Here is a 20,765-nt window from a genome sequence, read left to right as displayed (position 1 = left end):
ATCCTTTAATTCAGGAAGGCAAGAAAAGTTAGTGTCACACCTGGAGCATTTCTGGCTTGCATGGAAGAGTTACTTCCTTTTATTCTTAATTCCCCTTTAAAGCTCCTGCAGCTTGATGGGTTTATTTGTGTGCCTCTAGTTAAAATGATTGCCCAGGACCCTGACTTCCTGCCTTAATAGATTAATCCTGTTCCTGAGACTTTGTCTTTCCTATCCTGGGGGTTAATTCTGTCAGGAAAGAAGAAAAGGGGAGTTCCAGGTGACTTATTTTTAGCCTGATTCCCCTTATCTTAATGGCTCTACTTAAGTGTTTCTATTGTCAGCTCTGTTAGCAGGGCTGCTCTATGTTTTTCTTTCAGCTGGTGCTTCTTGGTTTTCTTAAAGGGGGAAGGGCTGGCTTGAGTCTTTTGGCACTGTTTTCTGAGGTTTCTGGTGCTATGAGGTCCCTGGCACTGTCCCCCTGGGGTACACTTCCCACATTATTATTTCAGAATCTGCATTCGGTCTTCACAAATACCATGTCACCCAAAGAGATTACTCCTCACACTTTCTGCCAATACTTGTAGGAAGTTAGCACCCACCCCTTTCCTAGAAGAATGAAATATTTTGGGAAATATTAAAAAGGCAGAATATTATGTTTCCCTGGATGAGAAATGGAGAAGCATGTTTTAAAGACAAAGCAGCTTCCACCTTCCTGCCCCCACCCTTTTGTTAATGGGCCAGAGGCAGAAACTCAATCTTTGTCAATGGACCTCATCTGCAAGACAATGGCACCCATCTAGGACAGAAACTCACCACCTGGGAAGATTACATCAGCTAGCAGGGCTAGCTAAGACCCCCACCCCCGGAAGTCTGACAACCAATCAGGATACTCTTTCTGGGCCCCAGGAAGTTCAAAGCCAGAGAGAGCATAAAACCCGGAGACTCGCTGTATCTGCCCTTTTTCTGTTCAGGAACTCAAACCATGTGATCCTGTCCACCATTAAACCATCTTTCCAAGCAGTCTCCATGTCTCCAGTGTCTTTTTCCCCACTTGGAGCTGAACCCAGAAGGATATTTCTTCCAACATACTTAACCAGATGGATAAACTACAGAAGAGGTTGGTTATTCTTCAGATCAGTCATCACATTATAGAGAAAGCTTCCTTCCCAGACTTCTTCCAACACAGATTTTAGCCAAATTATTCCCTCATGGGAGCATTCCAAATGCAGCAGCGAAAGCAACACAGCCATCTTCATTATTATAGCACTGCCTGCCTCCTAATGGAGTTGGTGGCGTATGATGGTTGTGAAGCAATGCAGAATTTTAAACTTGCACGTTGGAATGCGGTGCAGATTAAATTAAAAACATTGAGTGTAGATAATATTGCTCCCTGTGGACTTTGTTAATTGTCCTCTTTTGTCACGTTAAATGTGATGATACGGCCCAATTTTTTAAGATGCTCTGAAGGTTTATGGTCTGGTGGGAAAGGAATCTCATCACCTACCATGTGTTATTGTGCCAACAACTCTTTCTCAGAGATTGCCCCCTTTCTTTAGGAATGTTAAGTAAAAATGGGGCGGGAGAACAGTTGATTAAGATGATTCTCCATGCCTTGAAGTTGTAGGGGGTGATATACCTGCACAGCACAGGTTTAATGCAACACTGCCATTAAAGCGCTCCTGAATTAGAGGGTTCTCTCAGCTGTTTTATGTACCGTCTGGATATTCAATAGCTTAGGTTGATTTGGTGGATGTATATAAAATTCCAGCTGTGGAATTTTAATCAGAGATGCCCACTAGGGAAGGGAGTTTGCTGAAGGCATTGTTGTAAATGCTGCACTTAGGACTGTCTTATCCTCTCTGCAAAATGGAGGAAGATCAGAAGACGGTACTAAAGCATGAAGGAGCTTCTTGTACTTCTTTGCTGTCCTCCTGTGGTTATCTGGGTTTTTGCTGTCCAGATCTTGCAATTCTAATTGCACCTGCATTTTGGAATGGTGCCAGGGCATATAGTAGTAGGTAGCATTCTACCTACTCAATGATCCATCTGTTAATGATGGTGCTCACCGAATGTAATCATGGAGGTGGTGAGGGAGTAACCCATATCAGTATACAGTAATTTTTAATGGATTAAGCGATTAGGCTGCCATCCATAAGTCACTGAGCATTGTTATTAAAGCCAAAGAATTGTGGTTTTCAGAGCTGATGATAAGCCAGCATGTCAACATAATTTTCCAAAGTAACATAGGGTCAATAGGCAATTTTGGTTGAGGTGCCTTATGCTCACTCTGAAGTCACAGTGTAATTTTATTATAATTGCTTGGACGTTTGCATGACAAAAGATTGCCTTAAACACTGGACTACCTTAACTACAATGCTAAACCTATTCATTTTGTCCCATGTTTCCTCAAATGGTCAGCTACGATTCTACAAAAACTGACTCCTATCCAAGGAGTGAATAGAGACAGTGAGTATACATATAAGGACATGGGGACTGACCCCACCATATGCAGTTATACTGCCTTACATTAATTTGATCTAAAAAGGTCAAATGGATGCCCAAATAGGGATTTCGTTTCAGTAATTTCCTTTTTTTTGCTTTAAAAAACCCTACCCCCAAAATAATAATAATAAAAAATCTCTGCTTGCTTTCCAAATAATGTTTACACATTAGTGCACTTACAGAATGTAACCATAAGGCAATACCCTCATTAAGACATCATTCTGTTGTGTTGTGTTGCTTTGTTTTGTTTTAGCAGTTTGCACCCCATCTGTAAACCTTTCCTTTAAAAAAAAAAAAGTTGTATGATGCTAAATTGCAGGATGGGAAAGGGAAGCCATTCTTTGAATGCTCTGGAATGGAATGATTCTTCGAAATAAATTGGTCTGCATTATAGAGACTTCCGCTTTTTCCAGGGTGATATTTAGTAGAAAGGATTGCAAATAAATGAGCTGCTTTGCTTAATTAGCACTGGAACTGTGGGTGCGTGGTTGCTGACTGTTAAAAGCCCATCTGGCCAAAGACTGTGCAGAAGCTTCCAAAACTGGCTCAACAAGACATCCTAGCCATTGTTTGGGAAAGGGTAAGCTTTTACAAAAGAACACAAGGCCTTGTTAAAAGTCCCTAAATAAGAGGAGAAATTAGCTCTAGGATATGAAATGTTAATAGAGAAGAACTAGAGGCCGCAGCAAAACAAGCGTTTTCTATGCCTTCTATGCTTCTGAACATGAGGAGAAGTGGAGGGTCTTTTCTTGATGTAACAGGAGAGAGAGGTTTGTACAAAATACGATGCAATAATGGTCTGATTTTGCTGCCCAGATCTTGTAATTCTAATTGCACCTGTATTTTGCACCAGGTTTGTACAAAATATGGCGCAATAATGGTCAGCCCAGTATAAATGATGACTTGTAAGTCATGACTTGTTTCTCAGAAGATTACATCAGCCTTCCCATTTGTGATTTATTCATCAAATCATGAATGAGAACATGAGTGAACCAAATGATTTTAACAGAGTGGAAAGGCTTAGGCCAGGGGTCTGCAACCGTAAATACTCAAAGAACCATTTGGACCCATTTCCCACAGAAAAGAAAACACCGGGAGTCACAAAACCTGGGTGGGTGTGGCCAAATCGACATCACTCACTCCCACCCAGTCACATGACCCATCCTAGCCACGCCTACCCAGCCAGTCATTAGGGCAGAAAACTCCGGGAACCACAAAACCCTTTTGACCTCTCTCTTCCTCCTCTCTGTATCTCTCTATGTCTCTCTCTCCCCAATCTCTCCCCCTCCCCCCTCTATATCTCTCTGTCTCCCCCTCTGTCTATATCTCTCTGTATTTATCTCCCTGTGTGTCTCTCTATGTCTCTCTCCCCCTCTCCCTCTCTCCCCCTCTCCCCCTCTCTGTCTCTCTCCCCCTCTCTCTGTCTCTCTCTCTGTGTCTCTCTCCCTCTCTCTCTTCCCCTCTCTCTCCCACTCTCTCTTTATCTCTCTCTATCTCTCTCTTCCCCCTCTCTTTATCTTTCTGTCTCTCTCTCTCCTCCTTTCCCTCTCTCTCTTCCCCTCTCCCCCCTCTGTATCTCTCTCTCTCTGTGTCTCTCTATGTCTCTCTCTCTCTCCTCCCTCTCCCCCTCTCTCTTTGTCTTTCTATGTCTCTCCCGCTCCCTCTCCCTCTCTCTATGTCTCTCTCCCCCTCTCTCTATCTCCCCCCTCTCTGTGTGTCTCTCTCCCCTTCTATCTCCCCCTCTCTCTGTATCTCTTTCTGTGTGTTTCTCTTTCTATCTCCCCCTCTCTGTATGTCTCTTTGTCTCTGTGTGTGTCTCTATGTCTCTCTCTGTGTATCTCTCTCCCTCTGTCTTTCTCTTCTCTCTCTCAGAAAGCTGAGGCTGGGCCAACCTGGCGATTTCCCCTTGGGTTCTTTGCTACTCCTTTTCTTTCTTCTTGGCAACCTTTTGGAAATCCGGGCTGACTGTGGAACGAGTGCGAGCCATGGCAGAGGCTTCCCTTCAGGTGACCCTCCTCCCCCTCCCCCTCCCCATCCTCTCATGACCCCCTAGCCAGCTGTGCTGGGGCTGGGAGGGTGCGCACGAGCAGGCAGACCCTCCTCAAGTGAGCAGCCAGGCTGAGTCAAAGCACAGCAAAATGAGGCACTGGAAAATCAGCCCTGGCCGCTTCTCCATCCCCCACCATCACCCTTACCTTCTCAGGCCAGGCAAGGAATGATTGGGAGGGGAGGGCGAAGGGGGGTGAAGACAGTGGTGGGATCACCTGACAGGGAGCCACAGCAGAGGGCCCAAAGGGCCACATGCGGCTCCGGAGCCATGGGTTGCTGACATCCGGTTTAGGCAGAAAGCACATGGACCAAAATGGGAAAGAGGAAAAATCTTGAGGAACAGAATGAAGAGCCGCACTCAAAGCAATGGTCAGAGAAAAGAAATCTAAGTCTGGGGCAGAAATTTAATTTGAGAAACTGTTTCAAGCAGGATCCCCCTTCCTTTGTTCTCATAAAGATAAAGGGAGGGAGGAAGGAAGGAAGCACTTTCAGATTGTGTTAATTTTTGTGTGTTTGATTTCCAAGTTTGATCTACCTTGGATCGTTGACATATTGACATCACCTTGTACTTTAACCAAGATTTAAGGCTCACCATGTCACCAACTGTACTTCTGTGATCCATATTTAGTCTCTCATTCAATCCGTGTTTGTTCTCAAGAAGAGATAATAGCAAGAAAAATTCCCACAAGCTTTCCTTTCCATACCAGAAACGTTGCAGGATAGGATAACAGAATCTTGAAAAAGTTTCTTTCCACCCTGTCTTAAACAAATGAAGGCAGGGTTATTTGATTTAGCAATGAAATTTAGAGGCCACCTGGCTCCAGAATGACTCTGAGCAGCTTACCTTAAAAGCAGAAAACAATGTTTAAAATTCCAAGTGTCCAAATAAATTCATTCCCTATAACAGAAATCACAACCAGTAGGACTTCAACCCATCCCACAAACACCAAACGTTTGGACTGAGGTAGAGTCCTCCCTTTTTATGACCCTTTAATCCCTATTTGGGGTAGAATCAGTGTTCTTCTAAAAAGTACAGGCCATTCACCTGTTACTCTCTACATAATACTACAAGGGGTGGTAATAATGCTTCCAAAAATCATTTTCAAAGATTTCACTGAGATAGTATCCAGTTCACACAAGAAGAATGTTGAAGCTGCAGTTGCTCACTAAAACCTTGGTAGAACTTAGAATTCCTGAAAGCATTTGGGTTTAGAACATGACAAAATATAAATGACTGCGAGAACTAGTTTGGAGCACACACGATTATACCTTTATGAGAGATTGCAATCCTTCACTTCCTGTCTCCCTCTAAATCATTCGTCTGCCTTTCCAACTGTCAGCAGGGTTATAGATTGCCTTGTCAGAAGCAATAAAGCTCATTTGTCTTCTCCCTGAAGCCATAAATACCTGTGGGAAGTTTAGTATAAGAAAAGCCAATAGAAGTGGCTTCTTCTGAATCCCACAGGTATCAAAACATCTGTAGTAAAAAGGTAGCTTCATCTGCTACCAATGCTAACTAAGGAAAGTTGAAACACATTCTTCACATCAAGAAGGGAACATTGCAGATACTTCACAGATGGCGCTGAAGAAACGGTTGGCTTATTTGTGGCTTTGTCTGTTCTCTGAATCTTGTCATTGTGGTTACTAAATCATGACTGGGAAACAAGTACTTTCAAATCACAGCTGGAAAAAGTTCCTGGAGGCCACTTTTGTAATGGGTGGGTAGCTGGGTGGGAGGCAAGAGAAATTTGTCCATTTCAGTCTCTCAAAAGATGGTTGTAGCTAATTCTGGTAACAGAACAATGAAGCAATGTGGATAACTGAGGAATCCTTTCCTGCTTTAAGCAGGGGTGCTATTCAGCAGGTTCTAACAGGTTCTGGAGAACCGGTAGCAGAAATTTTGAGTAGTTCGGAGAACCGGCAAATACCACCTCTGGCTGGCCCCAGAGTGGGGTGGGAATGGAGATTTTGCAATATCCTTCCCCCAGGAGTGGGGAGGGAATGGGGATTTTGCAGTATCCTTCCCGTGGAGTGGGGTGGGAATGGAGATTTTGTAGCATCCTTCCCCTGCCATGCCCACCAAGCCATGCCCACAGAACCGGTAGTAAAAAAAAAATGAATTTCACCACTAGCTTTAAGTATTGTGGCTAATTAGCACATGAAAACAAAACCATCCATTTAAAATTCAAGAGTTTTTGTACCAAGTTGTAACATAAAATAATTTAACAAGTTTAATAAGAATGTTAGAGGGGGGAAAAACAATCTTTAGGGCAGAAATAGGTGAGGCCTGTTTCCTTTCTGTTCAGAAACAGGGATAAAAAGGGATAAAAAAGCAATATAATAGTGAGATCAGAGCCAAATAATAATGGAAAGAGTAGGAGATGAGTGCACAGGCAAAACTACCATAGATCAGAGATTAAAACTCAAAATTTTAAAAACTGGCATCAAGATTGGAGCATTAGTGACCATTTTATGCTTAGTTTTTATAGGTGTGAGGAGTAGCAAAATGGAACAAGGTCGTAAATTCTGTAACAAAAAAAAAAAAAAGTTTTCAGTTTTACAAAACAGAGCATTGCGCCAGCACTCTGAAACATCAAGCTTAATTTAACAGTTCAGGAATATAAAATTTACCTAGGAACTAGATGCAAAAATTGACTGCAGTTGTTTTACTATTTGATACTCTTAAGTAATCAACATTCAGCCCCTTGCTGATTTATGGCAAATCATTTTGTAAGATCTGATCTCTCTTCTGTCGGCCCCTGCCTTGGAGAGTATCAATTTGTGCGCACTGTTAAGAATACTGTAGTTATCAAATATCATTGGAAAGGGTTTTTAACCAAGCCATTTGGATAACTGCTTCACAGATGTGATTTTTTTTCTTGCAAAGACTCAAATAGTTGTTGTCCTCCCAAGGGTGGGTGGGTGGGGAAAGCTACTGTAGATTAGCTCTTGCTAATTCTAAATATGAGTCTAATAGCAGTGCAGATAAATTGCTGCCTGGGTTCACATACCATTAAATCCTAAATTTGGGATTACAATGCACAATTCTTTTGTTCTGCTAATATACCCCACCCCCCTCAAAAAACCTCATCAAACCACAAAGTGGCTCACAGTGATAGCATGCTAACAGAGCGTTCAAGTTTTTATTATATGGCGAACCACAGACCACCTAACCCTATTTTAACCTTCTTTAGCATATTGTTTGTTTGAGATATCACCCAGCACGGAAAACAGTCATCCATGCAGGACCTAGCAAGAACTGTTGATTCCTTTTGTTCTCCATGGGCAGAGTGATTTTGTTTTTCTTTCCCAAATCCTTTTCGTTTAGCCTAATTAATCTGCCCTCCATGGCAGGAAAATAGTGAGGGAAGGGAAACAGAATCAACCAGGATTATTACAAAAACAAACTAATAACTCGTGCCAGCTTGGATTTTGGAAAGGGTAAGCAATGCGCCACTTTGTATTTTTCTCACTCTTAATTCAGACTGTACAGTTATTTATCCAGGAGTCGGTACCTGTGTCAAAATATACGTGCCTTGATTTCTCTCATTTGTGGAATCTCATTGTTTATATGTGGAACGCTTTATGCAGGAAGAAGGATCCCTTAATTCCCCCAATGGCTAATTGGCTGCAAAAGCTGATTAGCAGAGATGGCTACAATGACTGCTTTAATTAAAGAAAAGATTACAACCAACTTTGTTTCTACTTGGAAACCACTTCTGGACTTTGTGCTTGAGGTGGGGGGAAAAATGAAACATTGAATTTGGGTTTTGCTGATTAGATAAATTTGTTGTTATAAAAACGGCTTTGTGCTTGAGGTGGAGTAGTACATATATTACTATGTAAAGGTCAAAAGTTGAGGCTCTATATTATTACCTTATTCTACTGCACTAGAAATCAATGCTTTTCTTTCTTTTCCCCCTTTTACCTTCCCCCTTTTCCTCTTCCCCTTTTCCCTTCCTTACTCTCACATTACTTTCATTTCTCATAATGAATTCATAAATAATAATAATGTGAAATCAATCATATTAGTGCTGGGGTCAACTGGAGATCTTCCTATCTCTCCCCCCCTCTCTCTCTCCCTCTCCCTTTCCCTCTCCCTCTTTCTCTCTCCTAATTTACATAGTAACAAGCAGAAGGTGGAGCCAGGGTACAAAAACCCAGATGGTTGGACTATAGCAATCACATCAACATTTTAGAATAGAATAGAATAGAATAGAATAGAATAGAATAGAATAGAATAGAATAGAATAGAATAGAATAGAATAGAATAGAATAGAATTCTTTATTGGCCAAATGTGATTGGACACACAAGGAATTTGTGTTGGTATGTTATTGAAACTGCTATAAAAACATAGTATGCATCACAAGATTTCCTTTATCTCTAGATCTAGACTGTAGAGTTCATGAAGTTTATATTTCTCCCTCTCTGCTTTCACACAATAATGCCAGACATTCCTTAGATTTCTTATCTAGGTCTCTTTGAACCTCTAAGTGAGTTGATAGACACTAATATTTTATGAGTTGAGATATTTTCTTACTCGGATTCAAATTCATTTCTCTTTGTATTTTATACTTCGATAAACTAAAAAAAAATTGTCAACCGAATCTCACTGTTGGGGGCTCAGTCCACAGTTAACTGGGACATCAATGAGACAATCCTGTGACTTCTTGTGACAGTTTCTCTGAATGAGAATCTTGCTGCCTTTGAGTAATAGTGGAAGTGTTCTCCAAGGCGTAGTTCTGCTGCAAGGGACAAAGGTTGACTGCTATGCCCAAAACTGTGTGACATTGTGGGTGGGGACTGCCTCCTCCCTGACACTTTTCCACTGAGAACAAATATCATTTAAACACCCCATCATTGCACAGCTAGATTAAATCAGTTGCAGCCCATTACTTTAAATAATCAGTACCGGTAAGTATCAGGCTGCCGTCTCTCACTTCACTGGTAAAAGCTGGAAAGTTAAAGGAGGAGACATGTAATTACAGACATTTTCAAGGTTCATTTTTGGGGAAATTAAAATCTAACATTATGACATTCGACAGGCTGTTTCTTTCAACCGCGTTGGCTCATCTGTACAAATATAGACTGAGCCAGAGAACAGGGCAAAGAAAAGATTGTGTTATTGAATTTTTTTACTGATGCCTTGTACTTTGCCAGGAAACTGAACATAATATTGAAGGCACAAATAAAATCCTTATTTTAAAAGATCAAATTATATTTGGACAGCTTGCATGCAGATTACATTATACTTGGGAACCGTGTGTCTTGTGTTTTTATTTTCCTTCAATCCAGTGGTGGGTTTCACATTATGTTACTACTGGTTCACTGCATGCACACATGTTCACTTTGTGCACGCACGAGCCCAGTTTGCACATGAGCCAGCCTTCCACATATGTACCCAGCCTTCCACGCATGCGCCCTGCCTTAAAAACTTGCCTAAATAGGATGGCATAGAGCCTGGTCTGGTGGCGATTTCCACTATTGGTTCAGGTGAACTGGTCTAAACCGGCTGAATACCACCTTTGCTTCAATCCTATTGTGCTGATGACTCACCAAAGTCAACATGTAAAAAAGAAGCATTATACTGGCTGGGAATAATGGAATATACCCACCTGGAATGGATCAAAATGCAAATAAATGCATCTGTGATGCTAAACATATCTTTTTGGTCTACTATGTTTAAGTTACCCTTTAAATTTCAAAGTTCAGGCACATACATAAAATGCAAAAGGCATCACAAAAAGCTGTTTACTTCCTCTCTACAATATCAAACCAAGCTCTCAACCTATAACTGTGGACATATGAGAAAGAAAAACAAGGGGTTGGGGCTGGCCTTAGCAGTGCCCAAAGCTGAATATTGTTGAAAATTGGGGAGAAGGTCTAAGTGCATAAAAGGAGCCCTCAGAATATTTGTGAGCTAGATGACTTCTGCTTGGAACAATGAGGGACATTCCAAAAGCAAGATTAGAAAGATTCTTAGATGTTAGCAACTAGTAGAAAATGAAGCTGTTATTTCTACTAAAAGAAGTATTGTAAAGTATTGACTGCAGGGATGACCATACTTTGACACCTGCCATAGTCATGGTTGTCTTATTTCAAAATATGCTCATTTTGAATCATGAACAACTATACATAAAATATAAATATGCATTCAAACCAGGGGTAAAATCCAACAGGTTCTGACAGGCTCTGGAGAACCGGCGTAGAAATTTTGAGTAGTTCGGAGAACTGGTAGTAGAAATTTTGAGTAGTTCAGAGAACCAGCAAATACCACCTCTGGCTGGCCCCAGAATGGGGAGGGAATGGGGATTTTGCAGTATCCTTTCCCTGGAGTGGGGTGGGAATGGAGATTTTGCGGTATCCTTCCCCTGCCATGCCCACCAAACCACGCCCACCAAGCCATGCCCATAGAACCGGTAGTAAAAAAAATTGGATTTCACCACTGATTCAAGCACAAGATATGTTTATCTCTGTTCTATGTAGAAATTGTGTCGGTTTCTGCTCCCTTATAGATTCATTGAAACATACAGTTGGATTAGGGGTATTTAAACATCTGCAGACAGGTTTACATATCAGATCTTAGGGCTTTTGTTAAGATTGTTTTAATGTGAATGCTTTTATTCATATTAGTATTATGGTTTTAACCTTTTTGGACTGAATTCTCAAATGCTGAAAAGGTGCCTAGGAAAGAGTTCTATCGTAAAATAATAATTTACACTACTCATAATAAATACATTATGTAAATGCTGAATTACAAGTTTGAGGTAAATAAAAAGAAATCCACTTTACTCTCACAACATCTGGTTGGGAGCTGCTGTAGAAAAAAAGGCTGGATTAGATGCTTCTTGTAAATTATATACACAACTGGCAAAGCTGTTTTAAAAATGTACTCCAGAAAGGAATTTTTCCATGACATCTTTATTTCCAAATCATACTGAAATTCCATCCAATTTTTCTTGAATGAAGGTGTTTAGCATCCCTTTAATTTATACCAGAGAACACCAGACAAAGGCTTTTGTCTCCATAAGGAATAAAATATTATTGACATAGGTTACACAGCAAAAATAAGAACCGTGTCAGGTAGTAAAAGTGGGAAGGAGATACTTGAGATATTCAGCTTAAAGATCTTCTTAATCTTCCTTCCTTGGTCAAATTAAATCTCTTAATTAAATCTTGGTAAAGCGAATCTTTCTGAAGCAAAACTGTACCCAAATCATTACCATTCAATAATCTTCAACTCAGAAAATGTGCTTTTGTCATCTCTCCGAAATCATAACAGTGTTTCCATTTCCTCTTTTTCTCCAGTAACAATTACTTCTGAGATATTTAATAGATGCCTTCTCTTTTTTAGAAGAGGAATGGAAAATGAAAGTAATATACTTTCCTTATTGCCCTTGAGTAACCCCTCTGCTAGAAACAAATCTTTCAGCTAGAATGTATTCCCGGTAAATGAGTATAGACTGAATACGCTGCACAGAGCTTAATCTATATAGTTCTGAAACATCTCTCTGGTAATTAGATTTGAACGTGCTCTAGAAAGAATACACAATTAGTAATAATTTCAGAAAGTTGGATTACATTTTTTTGCACATTCTGCTAATGTTGCTGTTGTTAGTTGCGAAGTCATGTCCGACCCATTGCGACCCCATGGACAACATTCCTCCAGGCCTTCCTGTCCTCCACCATCCTCTGGAGTCCAGTTAAGCTCACGCTGACTCGGTGACTCCATCCAGCCACCTCATTCTCTGCAGTCCCCTTCTTCTTTTGCCCTCAATCATTCCCAGCATTAAGCTCTTCTCCAGTCCTTCCTTCTCATTAGGTGGCCAAAGTATTTGAGTTTCATCTTCGGGATCTGGCCTTCTAAAGAGCAGTCAGGGTTGACCTCCTCTAGGACTGACTGGTTTGATTGCCTTGCAGTCCAAGAGACTCGTAGGAGTCTTTTCCAGCACCATAGTTCAAAGGCCTCAATTCTTTGGTGCTCAACCAAAGTATTCTGCTAATACTTAGATTTTAAAATAAAGCAATAAATACTTTTAATTTGTGGGTGGGGAATCCTATGTCTTCTTGAAATGGCCAACTAACAAAAGTTAGGGGGAGGAGAAATCTAGACTACAACCGTGAAATGTTTATTTAAATGCTTAAGATCCATTTAAATCCCCTTTGAAGCTGATTGGGTTTCATCAATTGAACTACATGAAGGAGTGCAGCCCAGTCTTCTGGACATGTTAGGATTGTTATTGCTAATTCATATACAGAAGGAGGTAGAATAACAGAAGGTCCTCTGGGCCTTCTGCTCTCTTCAGAAGCTCAGCAAGTACCGTATATTTTGTCCAATTTCCAGTCAGCTCCCCACCACCAGTAGAACCTAAGGACACATGAGAGTAGATGGGGGTACTCACATGCTTTGAATAACTATCTCCTGCTAGTTGCTTTTTGGCTTAAGCTGATGGAAGCAGCAATGCAAACTGCTGCTTTAGAGAATGCCAAGTTATGGCCGGAAGGTGGCAGTGTAGCAATGATTTTATTTTCCTCTTTTTTCACTTTTTCCTAGTCATTTCCAAAAAGTAACACAGGGTGATACAGCCCTATATTGCTCACACACCAGGTTAAGAGGAAAGACGCCAAGCAAAGTGCAGATAGTTGGAGCTGGAATTACCAAGTTGCTACTCCATTAGGCAGAAGGAGGGACAATGGTGCAAAGGCTTGAGCAGGGGGTTAGACCTGAAGATCTCCTAGGTCCCTTCCAACTTTGTTACTCTGTATTCTATTCTGTCTCTTAGCTGTCATTTAATGGTGTCTGTAATTTTATAGCCCTGATATGATCTAAAGAGAGTGGCTGCCATTTTACAAAATATACATTTTTTACATTTTTAATTTTATTTACCCTTTACAAAATACATTTTTAATATATCATATTTAGAAACCATCCATCTCACTCAAACAGCAACTCTGGGCAGTGTATAAATAGATGTTAAGAACTATATATATATAAAAACAGTTAAAAGTGAGAATAAAATGTTAAAATGCAAAATTTTAAAATATGTATAAAAGATTAGAAAGTCTTACTGAAAAACTCTTAATGTGCAATCAATCATATTGATTGCTGGGGTCAACCAGAGATCTTCCTAGCTCATCTCCCTCCCCCTCTCCCTCCTTCTCTCTCTCTCCCTCCCTCCCTCCCCCACTCTCTCCCTCTCTCTCTCTCATCTTATCTATCTATCTATCTATCTATCTATCTATCTATCTATCTATCTATCTATCTATCTATCATCTATCTATCTATCTATCTATCTATCTATCTATCATCTATCTATCATCTATTTATCTATCATCTATCTATCTATCTATCTATCTATCTATCTATCTATCATCTATCTATCTATCTATCTATCTATCTATCTATCATCTAATTTATATAGTAACAATTTGCTAGTTCAGTGAGCAGAAGGTGGAGCCAGGTACAAAAACCCAGATGTTTGGACTACAGCAATTACATTAACATTTTAGTATGTTATTGAAACTGCTATAAAAACATAGTATGCATCACAAGATTTCCTTTAGCTCTAGGTCTAGATTGCAGAGTTCATGAAGTTTATATTTCTTCCTCTCTGCTTTCACACAATAATGCCAGACATTCCTTAGATTTCTTATCTTGGTCTCTTTGAACCTCTAAGTGAGTTGATAGCGACTAATATTTACCAACTGAGATATTTTCTTACTGGGATTCAAATTATGGCCAATGAACAGCCACGCTGCAAACAAAGTTATACCTCGACAGATCACAAGAAATCGGACCACATCACACACCGCCGAAATCAGACCATGACATCATCAGAAGACATCTGAACAACAACACCAGCACCAATTTACATCACACAGATGGTACTTAAAACCAAGAACTATAACTCAGCAGCTACAGCCAGCCAATCACATAACCTGAAACAGACCAGGACACAGAAAGGCATTTAAAGGCCAGTGCTCCCCCAGACAAGCACAATCCAAATTGTGAAGATATCTCCTCAAATGAGGATGAAATGCTTGCAACCAAATCACCAAGCTTGAAGTTCAAACCAACAACATAACTACTAACCCGAGGTACTAATATTCAAAGGCATTTCAATTATGGCCATGCCTTTCCTTTGATCTCCCACCTTAACTCTTCAAACTATGGTCTTTTTTTTTTTAAAGAGACTCTTTTAAAACTCCTCTCTGGTTTTATCAAGTTATGTATTATTAGACTTATTGTAGTATAATTAGAATGTATATATTGTAGTATAATTAGAATAATTAATTAGAATGGTAGGAGTGGCCTGGGAAACTATTTTCAGAAGATGAAATAAGGTCATTGGTTAATTATGACTAATTTCTTAGCCTACTTTACAGGGTTACTATGTGTATATAATGGTGAAGGAAGAGAATTATTGATTGGGGATGTTGTCTGAGTCCCTTGGAAAAAAACTGGGCTGTAAATAACACAATAAGGCTTTATTCACACAACATGCTAAAAACCTAAAATCTGCTGAACAGCTTTTGATCTTTTTTGGAACCAGTCACTGAACATCATGCTATGGTTTATTCCTTAGTATGTAAACTCAGTCAAGAGTGAGCTATTCAATGAACACAGTTAACGTAATTAAAGAAGCCACAGCATAGCACTATATATGAACCCAGTCCCAATATAAATATTTATCAAAGGCTTCCCGAACAAAATCAAGTTTTGTATCTGGATTAAAGTTTATTCTCTGTTTTCAGAATAACATGACTAGGAATTGCAATGGATTGGGTTGAAAGAGAAAGCATTATGATATAAATTGAATGTGTGAACATAGTACTATGAGCACCGAAAAATTAGACCAGCTTTGGGGTTATTTTTCATCCTTATCTGTCTTTGTTACAGAGACAGTTACATCCACTCCTGCTTTGAACAACAAAGAACAATAGTTATTTAACTAAGGAATTAAATGTGTAGCACCAGCTTGGAGGAGATCTGGATATAGATTCTCAAAACCATAAGAATCACCTGTCTTCCCGAGTACTTGATTAAATCCTATCTTACAGTTGGTTTGGTCAAGAAAATACACAAGTTCTGTACAATCTAGAGAGCAAAGTTGGAAATAGCCATATGTAGGTGCACAGCCATTTTTCAATAGGATTTGTGTTATTTCTCTCAATTGCAAATATAATCAATTAATTATTTAATTAACTCCTGGATTCGTGCTCCTCCAAAGAATTCTGAAATCATACAGCAACAAAGTTCAGCAACAAATTACCCAGGTTGTAAAAGTATCATTTGAAAGCCAGTTTGGTGTTGCGGTTAAGGCACCAGGCTAGGAAATGGGAGACTGTGAATTCTAGTGCTGCTTTAGCCATGAAAGCCAGCTGTATGACCTTGGGCCAGTCATTCTTTCTCAGCCCAGCTCATCACAGGGTTGTTGTGGGGAAAATAGGAGGAGGAAGATGTTTTGAATATGTTGCTGCCTTGAGTTATTTACAAATATAATAAAGGTTCATTCAGATAAACAAAGATCATTCTCCAAGTGACTCTGTGCAGAATCCAGTGACAGTACATAGTGTGAGTATGCATAAAACGAAATCATCATCTGCTGGTGATTTCATTATTTTGTAATTATGGTATTGTAGTATTACGTACAAAATTTCTGTTCAGTGAAAGTTCCTTTAGTTTTACTGGCAACCTGAAGATTAAAGAGCTAGGTATAAATGCAATGATGGTGAAAATCACTGCAACTTAAAGAAAACATTGAGGAAAATGCTGTTTGGAAACAATCAGGATAAATACATAGCCAAGGAAGCCAACAAGTGTGAGCAATGATAACTTTGAAGTTGTTCTTCTATGGTTTATTTAATGCAAAATATAAATGGCTGTTTATTTCTTTAGCTGCAGTTCAAAGCGTGCCCAGAGGTGTGCTTGAAAATGATGAGATACCTTCAGGCAGTTTCTTAGGGGAGGATATGGTGCTTGAACAAAGTAATGATACATGGAGAATACTACAATGTACAGAGGTGGATTGAAATGAGAAAAATAAAGGTTAGAAGGAAAAAGCCCTACTAGTTCTGCCTCTTAGTTTCATATGCCAGTAGGCAGCTCTTCTCTTCACTGTTGAAGACATCATCCCCGTCCACCAAATGAATGGAATGGGATGGGATGGGATGGGATGGGTTGGGACGGGACGGGACAGGATGAAAGTGGAGGAGAGGGGAAGAGAACAGAAGAGAACAGAACAAAAGAGAATAGAAGAAAACAGAAGCTACGCTAGAAGTAGAGTATGAGGAGAGGAATAGACCCGGTCTTATATTTTTTTGGCTCCAAAATAAGCATTAGGGCTTATTTTCAGGGAAACAAGATACCAGCTGGGCATCCCACCCCCTGACGCACACATTAGGGGCGGCGAGCGCACGGAATCCGATAGTGTCCAGCAGCAACTACAGCCTGCTGGCCATTTGTTCGGCACACTCTGGGGCTGCGCAGTCCATGCAGCGCAGGTGAGTTGATTACATGTCCAAGCAGCAGATGGAGGCAGAGGTTTGTGGTGGGGTCCAAACATCTTTCAGCTTGCCTGTGGCCCGCATGGAGCATCAGGATTGTCTACCTTCCCCCCACACCTCCGCCTTCATCTGCTTCTGGTGCAGTTGCATGAAGATGAGCCCCCATGGCCAGCTGCCCACTCCAGCCCACCAACTCTCAGTTTTCCTGTGGCCCACCTGGCGTGTCCGAATCATGTACCTCCCCCCGCCTCTGCCTGCACCTCTGCCTGCATACCCACCCACCACTGATGATGACTTTAACTGGGGCTTATTTTTGGGGTAGGGATCAGTGGTGGGATTCAAAAAATTTTACTACCAGTTCTGTGGGCAGACTCTGGTGGGCGTAGCAGGGGAAGGATACTGTAAAATCTCCATTCCCACCCCACTCCAGGGGAAGGTTACTGCAAAATTCCCATTTCCTCCTGATCAGCTGGGACTCAGGAGGCAGAGAATAGATGAGGGTGGGGCAAGTAAGAGGTGGTATTTACCGGTTCTCTGAACTACTCAAAATTTCCGCTACCGGTTCTTCAGAACTGGTCAGAACCTGCTGAAACCCATCTCTGGTAGTGATTATTTTAGGAGCATTAGGAGCATGCTAAAAAAAAAAATCAGGCTAGGTCTTATTTTCAGGGAAACATGGTGAAATAGAATAGAATAGAATAGAATAGAATAGAATAGAATAGAATAGAATAGAATAGAATAGAATAGAATCCACTTGTGTTCTATTTTCCACCTCTGTCTGCTGCTATTTGCACAAAAGGGTTAAAGTTGGAAAAACCAAAGGTCCCTCCTTTGAGCATTATATAATGCTAATTATATAGTCACAGTATTGTGGGTGCGGTCTCTGGAAAGTTCTGTGCCTTGTGATACAGATAGGGAGGTAAAGATAGTATAAAAGAGTGATACTAAGTTCTCCACTCTGTTCTTCTCATTTCCTTCTCCCTGCTTTGGCCTGCACTTTATCCTGCTTTTTTGTTCATGGTGTTTAGTAAATAAACATTGAAGTATATCATGCTAGATATACAGCGGAGAATGAGCTTATTTATTATTTATCATTTTTTTTAAAAAAAACCGCTCAGTTCTCTGAGGGATTCTGAGTGGTGTACACAGGAAAAAAATCAGACTATAAAAGCGATATATAAAAGTTAAAAATCAAGGATAAGTTTAAAATCAGGGTAAAATTAGTTAAAAGGTGGTAGTAAGGCCTTCAGGGCATTAGCCAAGCCCACAGCTCTGTGACCCTGTCTGAACCCCAAGCAAGAGTGCAGAGCCATGTTTTAACTCATTCCCTGTCTTCTGGTGCCAGAATGTTCTTCAGAACAGTGGCAATGGAAGACTGATAGGCCCCATCAGTCAAAATTCTTTGTTGCTGGGTAAATAGAGCAAGCAATTGCCCACAGTAATTTTCTAACATCCATGAGGCTGCTTCATATTTGAGCAATGTTTCCAGATTTCATATTAAGTTTCAGTATTATTAATAAACATAATAGGTAGCAAACCTACTAGGATTTAATAAAATGCCCAAGAAAGTCTTAGAATGCCACTTCTTGTTAGGAATACTGACTGGGAACTCTTCAGAAAAATGATTGAAAACATTGACTGGAGTTGTAAATTACAATACACAATCTTTTTTTTTTTTTTTTAAGTCTGTCCACATAAAGCCATTGCAGCTTGAAATAACTCCAGCTCAAGTAATTACTGCAATGTTGAGAGCCGTAAAACATAGTTGATGTGAATGGGATTTCCATAGAGATACTATGCAAACACCTCCAGTTGCCTTTTCGAGTATATCAGCCAACTCAAATGATTGCAAAGACCAAAAACCAGCGTGACATATAAACTGTCTCTGTGAACTGATGGTTTTGAGGTAGCAGTTTTCATCAGCAGTGTATATTTCGACATGTTTAAGGTGGAGAGTGACATTTTGGATGGCTGATGCTATCTTTTGCGAATCCACTGTATCACTTATATAAACTGGTTGCAATAGGCAATAAAGGGAATATGTGAGCTGAATGCATTCCTGATTCCCTGTTTTTTCCCTACATAATGACTCTGGAAAAATAATTCCATTGCTTTCTTTTGTTTCTCAAGACTAGCCCTTTCTGGCACTTTTATTCTCTGCAAAAAAATGAGAGTGGTTTGCAGTTATGTTACTGTTTCTACAGTAACCTTTTGAAGCAGAGTCTCACAGATTAGATTTAAAGAGAAGGAAGGAAAAACACTTCATTCTATTGCCAGCTTCTTTTAAAATACTGGAGGAGTTGCCAAGAATATAATGCCAACATACAGGTGTAGCTGCCGTCTGCCATTAAAATTGGAAACTCTAGATCAGGGGTGTCAAATTCAAGGCCCACGGGCTAAATTTGGCCCTCAGGGTACTTAGATCCAACCCGCAGGACCAACCTGGAAACAAGGAAGGATCAGCCTTGTGCGGCCCTCTTGAGCTCAGTTTTCTCTGGCAGAGGATTGCAGGAGGCCATTGCAGCCAAAAATGGAGCTCGGGAGCCCGTTTTTGCTGGCAGAGTGCTCATGCCACCACATGCCACCCCGACATGAGTGATGTTGAATTGGCCACACCCACCCTGGCCACACCCACCCTGGCCCCCTGAAGTCAAACACAACCCTGATGTGGCCCTCAGTGCAATCGAGTTTGACAGCCCTGCTCTAGATGGTGTCCTCCATGGTCCAACCTGAGATACTTGAGAGGTCTTGCACAATAACTAGAAGCTATGGTGATTACTTCTAAAGAAGCATTAACTTGGATTGAAAAACATCTTGCAGGAATACTAGTCCAGTGTGGAAAGTTAATTAGATAGGAAAAGAGATTCAGACTCCCACAGCTGAATGTCACCGGTTCTATCCCCAAATGAAGCTTATTTTCGGGAGGAGGCTTATTTTAGCGCATGCACTCAAAAGCCCAATTGGGCTTATTATCAGGGCATGTCTTATTTTTGGGGAAACAGGGTAAGTTTTATTTTTCACTGTACTTTTAATTGTTTTATACAGAAAAACACTGAATCACGTAAACTCTTACCTGAAACAAGGCTAGTGGGGAGAGGGAAGGGCTGTAGAGGGAACTAACAGAGCAGAAAGTTAATGTTTATGTTATGTATTGAATATATATAGTTGTGTTAAGCCCTGCTAAAGTGAAACTAAAGGGACATGGTGGCTCAGTGGCTAAGACACTGAGCTTGTCAATTGAAAGGTCGGCAGTTCAGTGGTTCGAATCCCTACATGAATCTTGTGTAACAGGGTGAGTTTCCGTTACTTGTCCCAGCTTCTGCCAACCTAGCAGTTCGAAAGCATTTAAAAAATGCAATTAGAAAAATAGGGACCACCTTTGGTGGGAAGGTAACAGCATTCCGTGTGCCTTTGGCATTTAGTCATGCTGGCCACATGACCACGGAGACGTCTTTGGACAGTGCTGACTCTTCGGCTTTGAAAAGGAAAGGAGCACCTTTACTTAAAGTGAAACTAACTTTTAGATGACCCTAACTGTTAACTCCAACTGTTTTGGAGGGAAACTTGATTCATATTTGGGTGGGCATTTTCAAATACTATGATTGATTAAGGCCCTGTGGGCCTAGAGTATAAATTACAGGCATTTGCCTGCTGTTCCTGAGTTCCAGTTTTCAGTCAATAAATGCAGTTGTAGCTATGCTGGTCTGGTTCTTGCCTCCTGAAG

The sequence above is a fragment of the Pituophis catenifer genome, unplaced genomic scaffold (assembly GCF_029215685.1).
Source record: "Pituophis catenifer annectens isolate HBS135680 unplaced genomic scaffold, rPitCat1.0.hap2 SCAF_1, whole genome shotgun sequence".
NCBI classification, from domain to species: Eukaryota; Metazoa; Chordata; class Lepidosauria; order Squamata; family Colubridae; genus Pituophis; species Pituophis catenifer.
The sequence above is the reverse complement of the archived record's forward strand: the minus strand, read 5'-3'. Positions refer to the sequence as shown.